The sequence below is a fragment of the Bos taurus genome, chromosome 8 (genome assembly GCF_002263795.3).
Source record: "Bos taurus isolate L1 Dominette 01449 registration number 42190680 breed Hereford chromosome 8, ARS-UCD2.0, whole genome shotgun sequence".
Taxonomy (NCBI): domain Eukaryota; kingdom Metazoa; phylum Chordata; class Mammalia; order Artiodactyla; family Bovidae; genus Bos; species Bos taurus.
Window position 1 is genome coordinate 111804517 of NC_037335.1, and position 12576 is coordinate 111817092.

The 12576-nt window shown below is 49.8% G+C and overlaps 1 protein-coding gene across 1 annotated transcript in view; it reads left to right on the plus strand.

Moving 5' to 3' along the window:
- Window positions 1-12576, plus strand: part of MYT1L (myelin transcription factor 1 like) — a 421026-nt gene that overhangs the window by 138133 nt on the left and 270317 nt on the right. The window contains exon 3 of the mRNA XM_024995855.2: window positions 3033-3138. The gene's annotated coding sequence lies outside the window, so the exon portion shown is untranslated. The remainder of the gene's footprint in view (window positions 1-3032; window positions 3139-12576) is intronic.

The window sequence follows — 12576 nt, forward strand, 5'->3', positions numbered from 1 at the left end:
CAAGAAGAGTTCCTGAGACCAGATTGGAGGACTGGAGACCCCGGGCACACACTGGTCTTATCGGCAGCCCCTCCCTTGAGCAGTTGCTGTAAACTCTTCAGCAAGCCCCCCTCCCCACTGGGCTGGGACACGGTCTTCCAGGACAGGAGCCCACTGTGCCCCCTGTGCCAGGCAAAGCAACAGGGCTGCTCTTCTCTGCTTCACCCACAGCCCGCTGTGCCCCCTGTGCCCGGCAGAGCCACAGGGCTGCTCTTCTCTGCGTCACCCACAGCCCGTGTCCAGGCTTCTGTCTGGCGCTGGTGCAGACGCCGAGCGTTCGGCAACGGAAGGCAAGCTTGGATTTCAGAAAGACAAGTGACGGCCGGCCGGCAGGAAGTGTGCATCGAGCACGCACTGGCCTTCCCCAGGCTCGGCGCCTGGACCCAGAACAGCCGTGAGCGCTCAGCCTCCAGCGTGGGAGGCGGGCTCTGCACTCTGAGCTCTGGAGACCAGAGTGCGGGACGGCGGGTGTGGAAGACGTGGGTGCTCAACCCGGATGGAGACTCTGAGTCTCTGAATCCAGATGACCTGTGGGTGTGAGCTGACAGGAGCATGGCTGGTGCACCTGCCTCTGTCACTAAACATTAGGTTTACAAGTCGTCCTGTACACGGAAGAGCCACTGGAGTTGAAAAGGAACCTCTGTACTCCCAGCGTGTGTGGGCATGTGTGCAGGTGTGTGTGCAGGGGGGTGTGTATGTATGTGGGCGTGTATGTGTGTGGACACGTGTGTGGCTGTGCACATGTGTGTGTGCATAGGTGTGTGCGTGTATACGTGTGTGGATGTGTGTATGCATGTGGGCATGTATGTGTACATGTGTGGGTGTGTTTAGGTGTGTATATATATAGGCACGTGTGTGGGTGTGTGTACATGTGGGCCTGTGTGTGGGTGTGTGTGTGTGTATCTGGGTGGGTGTGTATGGATGTGTATGTGTGTGGGCATGTGTGCATGTATGTGTACATGTGTGGGTGTGTTTAGGTGTGTATATATGGGGGCAAATGTGTGTGTGGGGGTGTGTGTGTACATGTGGGCCTGTGTGTGGGTGTGTGTGGGGTGTATGTGTGTGGGCATGTGTGCATATGTGTACGTGTGTGGGTGTGTATAAGTGTATATATGTGGGCACGTGTGTGGGTGTGTGTGTGTGTACATGTGGGCCTGTGTGTGGGTATGCAGGGGCATGTGTGTGTGGGGGCATGTATGTGTGTGGGTATGTGTGCATATGTGCACGTGTGTGGGTGTGTATAAGTGTATATATGTGGGCATGTGTGCATGTGTGTGTGTGTACATGTGGGCCTGTGTGTGGGTGTGCAGGGGCATGTGTGTGGGGGGGCGGGTATGTGTGTGGGCATGTGTTCATGTGTGTGTGTGTACGTGTGCGGGTGTGTATAAGTGTGTATATGTGGGCATGTGTGTGGGTGTGTGTGTATGTGTACATGTGGGCCTGTGTGTGGGTGTGTGTGGGCGTGTATGTGTGTGTGCATATGTGCATATGTGCACGTGTGTGGGTGTGTATAAGTGTATATATGTGGGCATGTGTGTGGGTGTGTGTGTGTACATGTGGGCCTGTGTGTGGGTGTGCAGGGGCATGTGGGGGGGGCGGGTATGTGTGTGGGCATGTGTTCATGTGTGTGTGTGTACGTGTGTGGGTGTGTGTGGGTGTGCATGTGTGTGCACATGTGCGTGCGGGGGGGTGTATGTGTGGGCCTGTGTATGTGTGTGTGTGACAGATGAGCATTGGCCACAAAGCAGATTTCCTCAGACTTTTCACTGTCATTAGCTATAAATAAAATCACAAATTGCAATTTGTATTAAAAGCAAAATATATATTAAAATATTACAGGGTAACTCCAAATTAATGAGTCTAGACTTTAATACACACAAAAATTTACCAATTCTCATGCTAATTTTCAAACCTGGTTTTTCAGGGTAATTTTAAAACCTTTCTAGCTCCATGTGTGTGTTTCTGAACCGCTCTGTTCTTTATGTGTTTGGGTAAGTTCTCACTAGAGAAAACAATGAAAGCTGCATGGCTGCCTGAGCGTCCCGAGGGAAGCTGTGCTGTCTTACTGCGAGCCCCACTTGCCAAGCCCCTCAGTGTGTCCCCGTGTTGAGGTGTGACCAGGAAGCAAGGACAGTGTGTTCTAGAGGATTTATGGTAATGCCGTGGGAGGCGCCCGGGGGTCTCTCCACTCCCCGACACACTCCACACTCAGCTGCCACCATTAACACCTGGGCTGTGGGAGCCGCGGACTGGGCTTAGTGAGCATCCCTGAACTTGGAGGTTCGCTCCAGAAACAGCAGTGTTGACAAGGAGACTCCTAGTTCTCTCCACTTTCTGCTATTCCAGCTCAGCCTTTTTTGCTTAAACAAAATACATTCTCTCCTTGACAATAAGGATTATCTTGAAATCACCTTGATATTTTCTTTTCCAACTAAAACTGTCCCTCACACTGAGACACTCTTGCAGAAAACCTTGATGGAAAGTTGATAGATAAATTCTAAATTTACATCAAATAAGAAAATGTATTTTGTTGTTGTTCTTTTAAAATAAAATTGACTGGACATTCAGAAACATCCTTGTCATCAACAGACTCTATTTGGTTATGAATGAAGTGACATTATTTCTAGCAAATACTTACACATCTCAAATATTTTTCACTTATTAACTTGTTTCTTATTTGCATCTAAATGATAAGAAAAGATAATCTTACAAGGTTGGTGATAATTGGTCAATTTAAATATAAAGTGCACTTGTTTTACCTTCAAAAGCAGATGCGTATTTAAAAATATTAAATATGTTAGATTTCAGAATAAGTTAATTCAAGGTTTAGAAGCACTTTCTGCTTGTCCACCATCCCCCTCGTGTCAGGATTTCTGCGTAGAGTCCTGTGCGGCCCCCGCGTGCAGTTGGCTGCTTGTAAAGGTGTCCTTGTGAACCCAGAGAAGAGGGCTCCTGTCACTCAGCTGCTCTTGTGCTGTTGTCTTGCCCTCTAGAAAATGAACCCAGAGGAGAACTGGTGAGATCGCGTCCTCTCCGGACCCCGATCGACAGAGGGAGAGAGTCAGACCCACAGAGCACCTGCCCGGCCGCTGAGTTCAGGTACCGGTCGTCCGCTCTCGAGGGGCTGAGGACAAGCGTCTCCTTTCCCTGTGCCCCAAATTGCCACTGAGTCACCACCCCCATCTCAGCTTCCTGGTGCTGCCAGGCTTCTGGGAGGCAGATGAAATCCTGTCATACACCCTTTCCAAACAGACACTTTGTGCTAAAAAGAGCCCTTGGCAGTGAAATGAGAGGGTGCATGCCTTGTTCTTGCTCCTGAAGCCACGCAGATGCCTGCATCCCTTGGGGTGCTTTGAGGGGTCCCTGGGACCCCCAGGGTGGGGGACGTGGACTCTCAGATGGAAAGGCGTCATCTTGAATCATTGCCCCCAAATCTGCATTGGTCAGTAAGGTTTATTGACTATGGCTCGGAGCTCGGGGGTGGGTTGGCAGACGGCAGGGGGAGGCTGTCAGGCAGCACAGCTTCCGTGGACTCTCGCCGCCCAGAGTCCCCACGCCTGTCACGCCAGTCAGCTCCCGCGGGGCAGAGCTCAGCCTCAGAGCGTGTGCAGGAAACTGGCCTCAGAAACGCTCGTGGTATCTTTTCTATAACCAGACTCAGGATCCATTTTCCACCTGGGACTTCGCTGGGGGAAATGGGAAGGTTCTGGCGCGCTGGTGGTTTCCGAGAACTCTGGCAGCTTTGAAGGCTCAGCGTGTGATGGCAATTTGTCTTTCTGCTGGCTCCCCATTTGCCTGTCTGATAACAGAGCTCCTCACTGTGACGTGGAGTGAGAGGCTGGGACTGGCTTCCAGACGCTCCAGCCTCGTGGGTGCTGCCGTCTTCAGAGCTCTGTGAACTGGAACAATAGGTCACGCTTGCTGTAATTATTTTCTCGTCTATATCTCGCTCCCTTTCCCTAAAGAAACCATTCGCTGGTTTAGTTTGGGAAAGGCATTATGTTTAATCATCATTTGCCTGGAGTTAAAAAAAAAAAAAAGCTATACACATTGAGCATTAAAGTAACAGCTGACTTTAAGGTCAGTTAAAGTTTCTGAACTGTAGCTGTTTCACACAGAGCGGTTATGTTGTCTGATCTCCTTGTGCTTTGGTCACGAATTAAAGAATATTTAGTGGAATATTTCACATGGGTCTGAATTGGTGTTTCTGGCATGGAGTTAAGTGTTCAATATTTAAATGATGGTTATCAGCGTGGTGTACTGCAGAGCATTCAAACACCAGTCTCAATGGAGATTAGACAAGAATAGATAAGTAAAGAAACAGATAAATAAGCTAGTTTTTGAAAAGAAATCCATGTTTACACTCAACTGTGGCTTTGCATGGGCATCTTGGTGGAGGCAGGATGTTTGATTCTGAGACCTGTGCATTTTCAAGGACGTGCTCAAAAAAGGATTAAAAATTCTAGCCTGCCCGGCCTCTGGCCAAGTGTCACGGGCCCTGAAGGTAGTGGACTCTTGTGGGTGTGACGCACGCTTGGAGGCCCCGAGGCCGACGGGAGAACAGTCACGGTGACGGCAGGAGCACGACCAACACTCGCACCCGCCCTGACCGCGTCTCGCCCCGTGGGCTCCGGTGACGTCCAGGAGGCCCTCGGGGCACAGCGCCAAAGGCAGGGCACCCACACCTGCGCTCTGATTCCTGGATACGGCTACCTGTTCTCTTACCTTCGAAGATCCGTGTGTGGCCCTTGGGGGATAATCCATATATATTTGCTCTGAGTGTGTCACACTTAAGTTCCTGGGCGATGAAATAAAACAGTAGATTGACGTGAACAGATTAGCATTTTAAAATGGGAGCATGTGTGTGTCATAACAGGAGTTTCTGGGACAAAGGGTAAATCTTCACATGCCTGTCTATAAGAGGAAAAGGTATAAATCATCAGACAGCTTAGATCGGGGGGGCCAACTTTTAATACGAAGGGCCAGGTGGTAAATACCTTAGTATTAGCAGGTCCTGTCATCTCACCACTGTTGTGAGAAAGGAGCCAGGATGACGAGTCAGCAAGAGCTCGGGGCCGTGTCCCAATAAAACTTTATTCACAAAGTTGGTGGCAGGTGGCTCTGGCCCTCAGGCCAGGATTTTACTGGCCTCTCAGTTCAGTTCAGTTCAGTCACTGAGTCATGTCCGACTCTTTGTGACCCCATGAACCGCAGCACGCCAGGCCTCCCTGTCCATCACCAACTCCCGGAGTTCACCCAAACCCGTGTCCATTGAGTCAGTGATACCATCCGACCATCTCATCCTCTGTCGTTCCCTTCTCCTCCTGCCCTCAATATTTCCCAGCATCAGGGTCTTTTCAAATGAGTCACATCTCCGCATCAGGTGGCGAAAGTATTGGAGTTTCAGCTTCAACATCAGTCCTTCCAATGAACACCCAGGACTGATCTCCTTTAGAATGGACTGGTTGGGTCTCCTTGCAGTCCAAGAGACTCTCAAGAATCTTCTCCAACACCACAGTTCAAAAGCATCAGTTCTTTGGTGCTCAGCTTTCTTTATAGTCCAACTCTCACATCCATACATGACTCCTGGAGAAACCATAGCCTTGACTAGACGGACCTTTCTTGGCAAAGTAATGTCTCTGCTTTTAAATATGCTATCTAGGTTGGTTATAACTTCCTTCCAAGGAGTAAGTGTCTTTTAATTTCATGGCTGCAGTCACCATCTGCAGTGATTTTGGAGCCCCCCAAAATAAAGTCTCTCACTGTTTCCACTGTTTCCCCATCTATTTGCCGTGAAGTGATGGGACTGGATGCCATGATGTTAGTTTTCTCAATGTTGAGCTTTAAGGTAACTTTTTCACTCTCCTCTTTCACTTTCATCAAGAGGCTCTTTAGTCCCTCTTCACTTTCTGCCATAAGGGTGGTGTCATCTGCATATGTGAGGCTATTGATATTTCTCCGGGCAATCTTGATTCTAGCTTGTGCTTCCTCCAGCCCAGCATTTCTCATGATGTACTCTGCATAGAAGTTAAATAAGCAGGGTGACAACATACAGCCTTTTCCTATTTGGAATCTTTTGCAATTTGGAAAATTGTCCAAATTGTCCTATTTGGAACCAGTCTGTTGTTCCATGTCCAGTTCTAACTGTTGCTTCCTGACCTGCATATAGGTTTCTCAAGAGGCAGTTCAGGTGGTCTGGTATCCCCATCTCTTTCAGAATTTTCCACAGTTTATTGTGATCCACACAGTTAAAGGCTTTGGCATAGTCAATATAGCAAAAATAGATGTTTTTCTGGAACTCTCTTGTTTTTTCTATGATCCAGCAGATGTTGGCATTTTGATCTCTGGTTCCTCTGCCTTTTCTAAAACCAGCTTATAGAATGTGGTCCACTGGAGAAGGGAATGGCAAACCACTTCAGTATTCTTGCCTTGAGAACCCCATGAACAGTATGAAAAGGCAAAATGATAGGATACTAAAAGAGGAACTCCCCAGGTCAGTAGGTGCCCAATATGCTACTGGAGATCAGTGGAGAATTAACTCCAGAAAGAATGAAGGGATGGAGCCAAAGCAAAAACAACACCCAGTTGTGGATGTGACTGGTGATAGAAGCAAGGTCTGATGCTGTAAAGAGCAATATTGCACAGGAACCTGGTGCAATGTCAGGTCCATGAATCAAGGCAAATTGGAAGTGGTCAAACAGGAGATGGCAAGAGTGAACGTTGACATTCTAGGAATCAGCGAACTGAAATGGACCAGAATGGGTGAATTTAACTCAGATGACCATTATATCTACTACTGTGGGCAGGAATCCCTTAGAAGAAATGGAGTGGCCATCACGGTCAACAAAAGAGTCCGAAATGCAGTACTTGGATGCAATCTCAAAAACGACAGAATGATCTCTGTTCGTTTCCAAGGCAAACCATTCAATATCACGGTAATCCAAGCCTACTGGCCTCTAGTAAACATCTAGATAAGAGCTCCTGAATGGTTGCTGTTGCATGTGGGAAAGAGCGTATAACTCTGACTCTCTCCTCAAATTTTATTACTTGCAAACTCACCCAGTAGAGACTGCAGGGATGACGCTCCATAGACAAGCACTTGGCTGGCGTGTGAGCCAGGGAGTCAGGGTGGAGCCTACCCAGAGTCTGCAAGAAGGTGGAAGAGCAGCTGTCACGCCTGCCGCAGGCGGGGCAGGCCCACGAAACCCGTGGGGTTTAGAGGGGACAACACTTTCTAGTGATTTCGTCCCTTTATCAACTGGCTTGCCAAGAAATATCCTGAAATCATCCTGAAAATCATGTGGGTACAAAGTCAAGTGAAAACAAGCACTGGACCTGTGGCCCCCTCTGTACACACACGGGCTTGCGTGTGTCAAGCCTCACAGCAGGAGAGCTGTTGTGTGATGTAACCAGTGATGCCCCTGTGGCTCCGCGGCACTGTGTACCGGGCCGGGCTACAGGACAGGCAACACTGCACAGGTTGGTGAAACGTGGGCTTCAGTTTGTGTTTCCAAATACTCTGTAACTCCAAATATATAGTGTTCTCGTCGTTCAGTTGCTAAGTCAAGCCGAATCTTTGCAGCCCCATGGACTACAGTACGTCAGGCTTCCCCATCCTTCACTATCTCCCAGAGTTTGCTCAAACTCATGTCCCTTGAGCTGGTGATGCCGTCCAAATACATGCTGTTGTTGTTTAATCGCTAAGTCACGTCCAGCTCTTTGCCAACTACGTAGACTATCACCCCGAAGAAGGTGGTGGCGCCCCACTCGGCAACCCACTGGGCACCCCACCCAGTGCTCCTTCCTGGAGAATCCCATGGACGGGGGAGCCTGGTGGGCTGCAGTCCATGGGGTCGCTGAGGGTCGGACATGACTGAGCGACTTCTCTTTCACTTTTCACTTTCATGCATTGGAGAAGGAAATGGCACCCCACTCCAGTGTTCTTGCATGGAAAATCCCAGGGACAGGGGAGCCTGGTAGGCTGCCGTCTATGGGGTCGCACAGAGTCAGACACGACTGAAGTGACTTAGCAGCAGCAGCAGCAGCAGACTATAACCCACTAGGCTCCTCCATCCATGGGATTCTCCAGGCAAGAATACTGGAGTGGGTTGCCATTTCCTTCTCCAGGGGATATTCCCAACCCAGGGGTCAAACCTGCATCTGTGAATTGGCAGACGGAGTCTTCACCACTGAGCCACCGTGGAAGCATATATATATTTACATGTTGTGTCCCAACATTCTTGTAAGAAAGGTATATATATTTACTGGGGGTCAGAGGTGGAAGGAATATTTAATTTTCACTTTATGCCATTATTTTCCACTGAGTTTGCTGGAGTGTGTGTTACTGTGTTAAATGTGATTCGAGGCGTTCAGTCCTATGCAGCACCTTAGGCCTTTTCCGTGAAGCACCACACTGCCTGGGGCCTTCCTTAATGCCATCTTTTCTTTGCTTGGCCCCACCCCTCCTGCAAAGCTGATGTCCATAAATCTGCAGACACTAACCCTGCTGCCTGGAGCCCATGTGTTTTCTGGAGTGTTTCTGAGCCTGTGTTTCCTACAGGTACCAGTGAAGGGAATGTATTTAACCCACATTTAAAGCCAATACATGCCAATTTTTTCAGCATTTTATTTACTTTTGGCTGTTATGTGTCTTTGTTGCTGCGCCACTTTCTCTAGCTGTGGCGAGTGGGGGCTACTCCCTCGTCCCCAGAGCCAGCCCCTCGCTGCAGCGGGATCTCCCGTCACGGAGCCCCGGCTCCAGAGGGTGGGCTCGGTGGCTGCAGCCTGTGGGCCCAGCTGCCCCTCAGCCTGTGGGCTCTTCCCAGGCCAGGGGTCAAACCTGTGTCGCCTGCGTCGACAGGCAGATTCTTAACCACTGGAGCATGAGAGAAGCCCCTTGTTTGGTTGGTTTTTTAAATTAAAAAAAAGTTAAATAAATTACTACAAGCATCATCCATACACGTAACTGTGCATTTCTGTAACATTTTTGACTCAGCTGCTCCGTACAAACAGTAGAATTAGGGAATTCTGCCGCATATCTGTTCACATTTAACCCTTTAATGGTAAGGGGGCACATATACCCCCCAAAACACACCACACACTGTGGAAAGAGCTGTAAGAGGGGTGTGCAGAAAGTGATAAAGTCTAACTCACCCTAAAAATGGGAGAAGCTCAGTGCTCCTGGGGAGGTCGTGTGGATTCCTGGAGAATTCACACACACTTTGCAGACAGACGTGGGTGTCATAGACGATGCTCCAGCTCCTGCAAAGACCGAGGGGTCTGAGGGTGGGGCAGGAGGGGGCGTGGCCGCCGTGAGTCGGGGGCGTGGCCGCCGTGAGTCGGGGGCGTGGCTGCCGTGAGTCGGGGGCGTGGCTGCCGTGAGTCGGGGGCGTGGCTGCCGTGAGTCGGGGGTGAGCTCTGCGGTGGTGAGGAAACCTGGGCGAGTCTAAACACGGCCGCCGGGAGGGCACCTGTCCTCGACAAGACGGTGAGAAGGACCGCGGTTCAGAGGTCCACGCGGTAGGCCGAGGTCTCCCCCAGGGCAAGGCTGCTTGGGAAGAGGCGGGGACAGTGGCCGTGGAGGGAAGCAGGACGGTGTGTAAGTCCGGGTGAGACGCAGACAGCATCGCACGGGACGTAAGGGACAGAACAGCCCGGACTTGAAAGCAGGAAGAAATGACACCCTCAGTCTTCCGGAATCTCAGTATTTCCATCCGTAAAAAGGCTGGATGTCTTCTGCTTCGTCATCTGTTGAGGATGGCCTGAAACCACGCCCTTGACACCCAGGGCTGAGCGCCTTGGGCCCCGCTCACCCTCCTTCATTGTAGTCATTGTGATTATTATTCATAAAGAACCGAGACACACTCGCTTCGCCATCAAAGATAAGGCACAAGTAATCTGACTTACATCTGTGTTGTGCTTTCTGCTCTTCCAATCAAAGTGCCTTCTCTTGCCATGCAGCTGTGTAAAAATGAAGAAGCGCTCCACGAACTGATGCAGACAGATTTCAAGGATATTTTGTTAAAGAAAAAAGCAAGATGCCGAAGAGAAGCAGACGTCTGAACTGCACGTCTCTTTGCTATATTTGCATAGAAACTTCTGGATGGCGGACAGGAAGCCAGTAGAAGTGTCTCTGTCGTCACCGTGCAGAGCAGGCAGAATCCAGGGGGGTCTCCATTGTTTGTACTCATTCGTTTATTCATGTTTTACTTATTTTTGAGCCACACAAATATAAAGGAAGGAAGGGAAGGAGGGCCAGGAAGGGGTGGTGGAGGAGAGCAAGGAGGGGGAAGGGAGGAGACGGATGGGAGAGGGGAGGTGAGTGAGGAAGGGCAGGACCCAGCCCAGCAGCCTGTGCGATGCTGGGGACATGCGCTCAGCACCTCTAAGCAACCGCATGTCTCCCGTGATCCTACACTCCACGCACGCCCCTCTCCCTAAAATCCTGTAACTAAAAGTTTGTTTTACAAAGTATGAAACAGGAAGCTATGTCACTGCTTGTCCACTTATTCAGTAATAAAATTATAATTTCAAGGTCAGCTTTCAAAAGGATTCAAGTGTTTTCTAAAATAACATTCAGGAGATAGCTATGTAATGACAAAAATTGGAAAAATATAGCAACATACTCTTTAGAGATTCTTTAGAGTATAAAAAGAAGGTGATTTTATATCTTAGCTTCATTTTTTAATACGGCAAAAGAGCTACGGAAAATATATGGGAGTAATGAGGGCTGTGAATGTGGCATGCACGTTTTCTGAAGTGATTGAAACAATAGTAACTTTCTTTTTTGTTAAAATTACTATTGGGTTGTGTAGAATAATTTTTTGCTCCCTTAGAAAATGAATATTGGAGGTTTAGGCCTGAGTAAGTGTGACCCCTACAATCCACTTTCAAAAGGTTCAGGAGAAAAAAAAAAAAAGGTTCAGGAGGACGTATGAATGTGTGTCTGTGTGTGAGAGAGAGCACATGTGTGTGTGCATCTGCTTAGGCCTGTGTGTGTGTGTGTGTGTGTGTGTGTGTGTGTCTGTGCAGGCCTTGGTGTGTGTATGTATCCGTGTGGGCTTATGTGTGTGTGTGTCTGTGTAGGCCTGCGTGTGCATGTATCTGTGCAGGCCTGTGTGTATGTATATGTGTGTAGACCTGTGTGTGTCTATGTAAGCCTGTGTGTGTGTGTATCTGTGTAGGCCTGCGTATGTGTATGTGTATCTGTGTAGGCCTGTATATGTGTCTGTGTAGGCCTGTGTGTGTATCTGTGCAGGCCTGTGTGTGCATGTGTGTCTGTGTAGGCCTGTGTTTATCTGTGTAGGCGTGTGTGTGTGTGTGTGTGTAGGCCTCTGTGTGTATCTGTGTAGGCCTGTATATGTGTCTGTGTAGGCCTGTGTTTGTCTCTGTAGGCATGTGTGTGTTTGTGTGTGTGTGTGTGTGTAGGCCTGAGTGTGTGTGTGTGTATCTGTATAGCCCTGTGTGTGTATATCTGTGTAGGCCTGCATATGTGTGTATGTATCTGTGTAGGCCTGTGTGTGTGTGTGTGTGTGTGTGTAGGCCTGTATATGTGCCTGTGTAGGCCTGTGTTTGTCTCTGTAGGCGTGTGTGTGTGTGTGTATGTGTGTGACTGTGTAGGCCTGTGTTTATCTGTGTAGGCCTCTGTGTGTGTGTGTCCATGTAGGTGTGTGTGTGTGTGTGTGTAGGCCTGTGTGTCTGTGTGTCTGTGTAGGCCTGTGTGTGCGTGCGTGTGTGTGCATGTGTGACTCGCACGCACCAGTACTAGGCAGTGGGCGTGACATGGCCCATGGAGGCACGAGGGAACTTGGCCGCATCCGTTTTGCTCAAGCGTTCATTTCGCCTGTGCCGTGCTGAGAGCGGAGCTGAGCAGCCCTTTACTACTTGAGTGAGGATGAGCTCTGGGTGTGGTGTTCTGGGCCGGCTCCCAAGCCGCCTAGGGGAGCTGGTCCCTGTCCAACAGAGCTTCATCCTGGGGCCACCGGACTGGCCGTGACCCCCGCCCACCGGGGGACTTTCCAGGCCAAAGCCCGTGCCTGTCACAGAGCTGCCAGTGAACTCCGAATCCGAGGCTCCTTCCTCCCTCGGGCACTGCGTCTTCTTGTGTGGTGTCTGACTAAGGGAAATAACCGGACCTGCATCCTCAGTGTGATAATGTGTATTCGTGGGACTGCAGTTGGAAAGGCCCACGACGACACAGGAAGTTCCTCTTTGTGAGAAGCAGTGTGTGTGCTCTCGTGAAAATTCCGTCTATCATCCATAAATAGTTTATCTCTGTCTTTCACATGCTCTGGAGTTATAGGCAAAATGTCAAAGCTGTGTGAACCCTGTCTTTAATTCATTCTCACACAGAAAGCAGAAGAGACTGTTAGTGTCTGAGCGCCCCGGGCACTCATGGCGCGGTCGAGCTGGGTCTCCATCCCAGGAGCGTGAACAGAGCAGGGAGTCCGGCCTCCCCGGGGACAGACGTGGGGTCGCGGTGAGCGTGGGCCCCGCTGCTGCCCTGAAGCCCTTGCACTGGTTCCCTGGCACATGGGC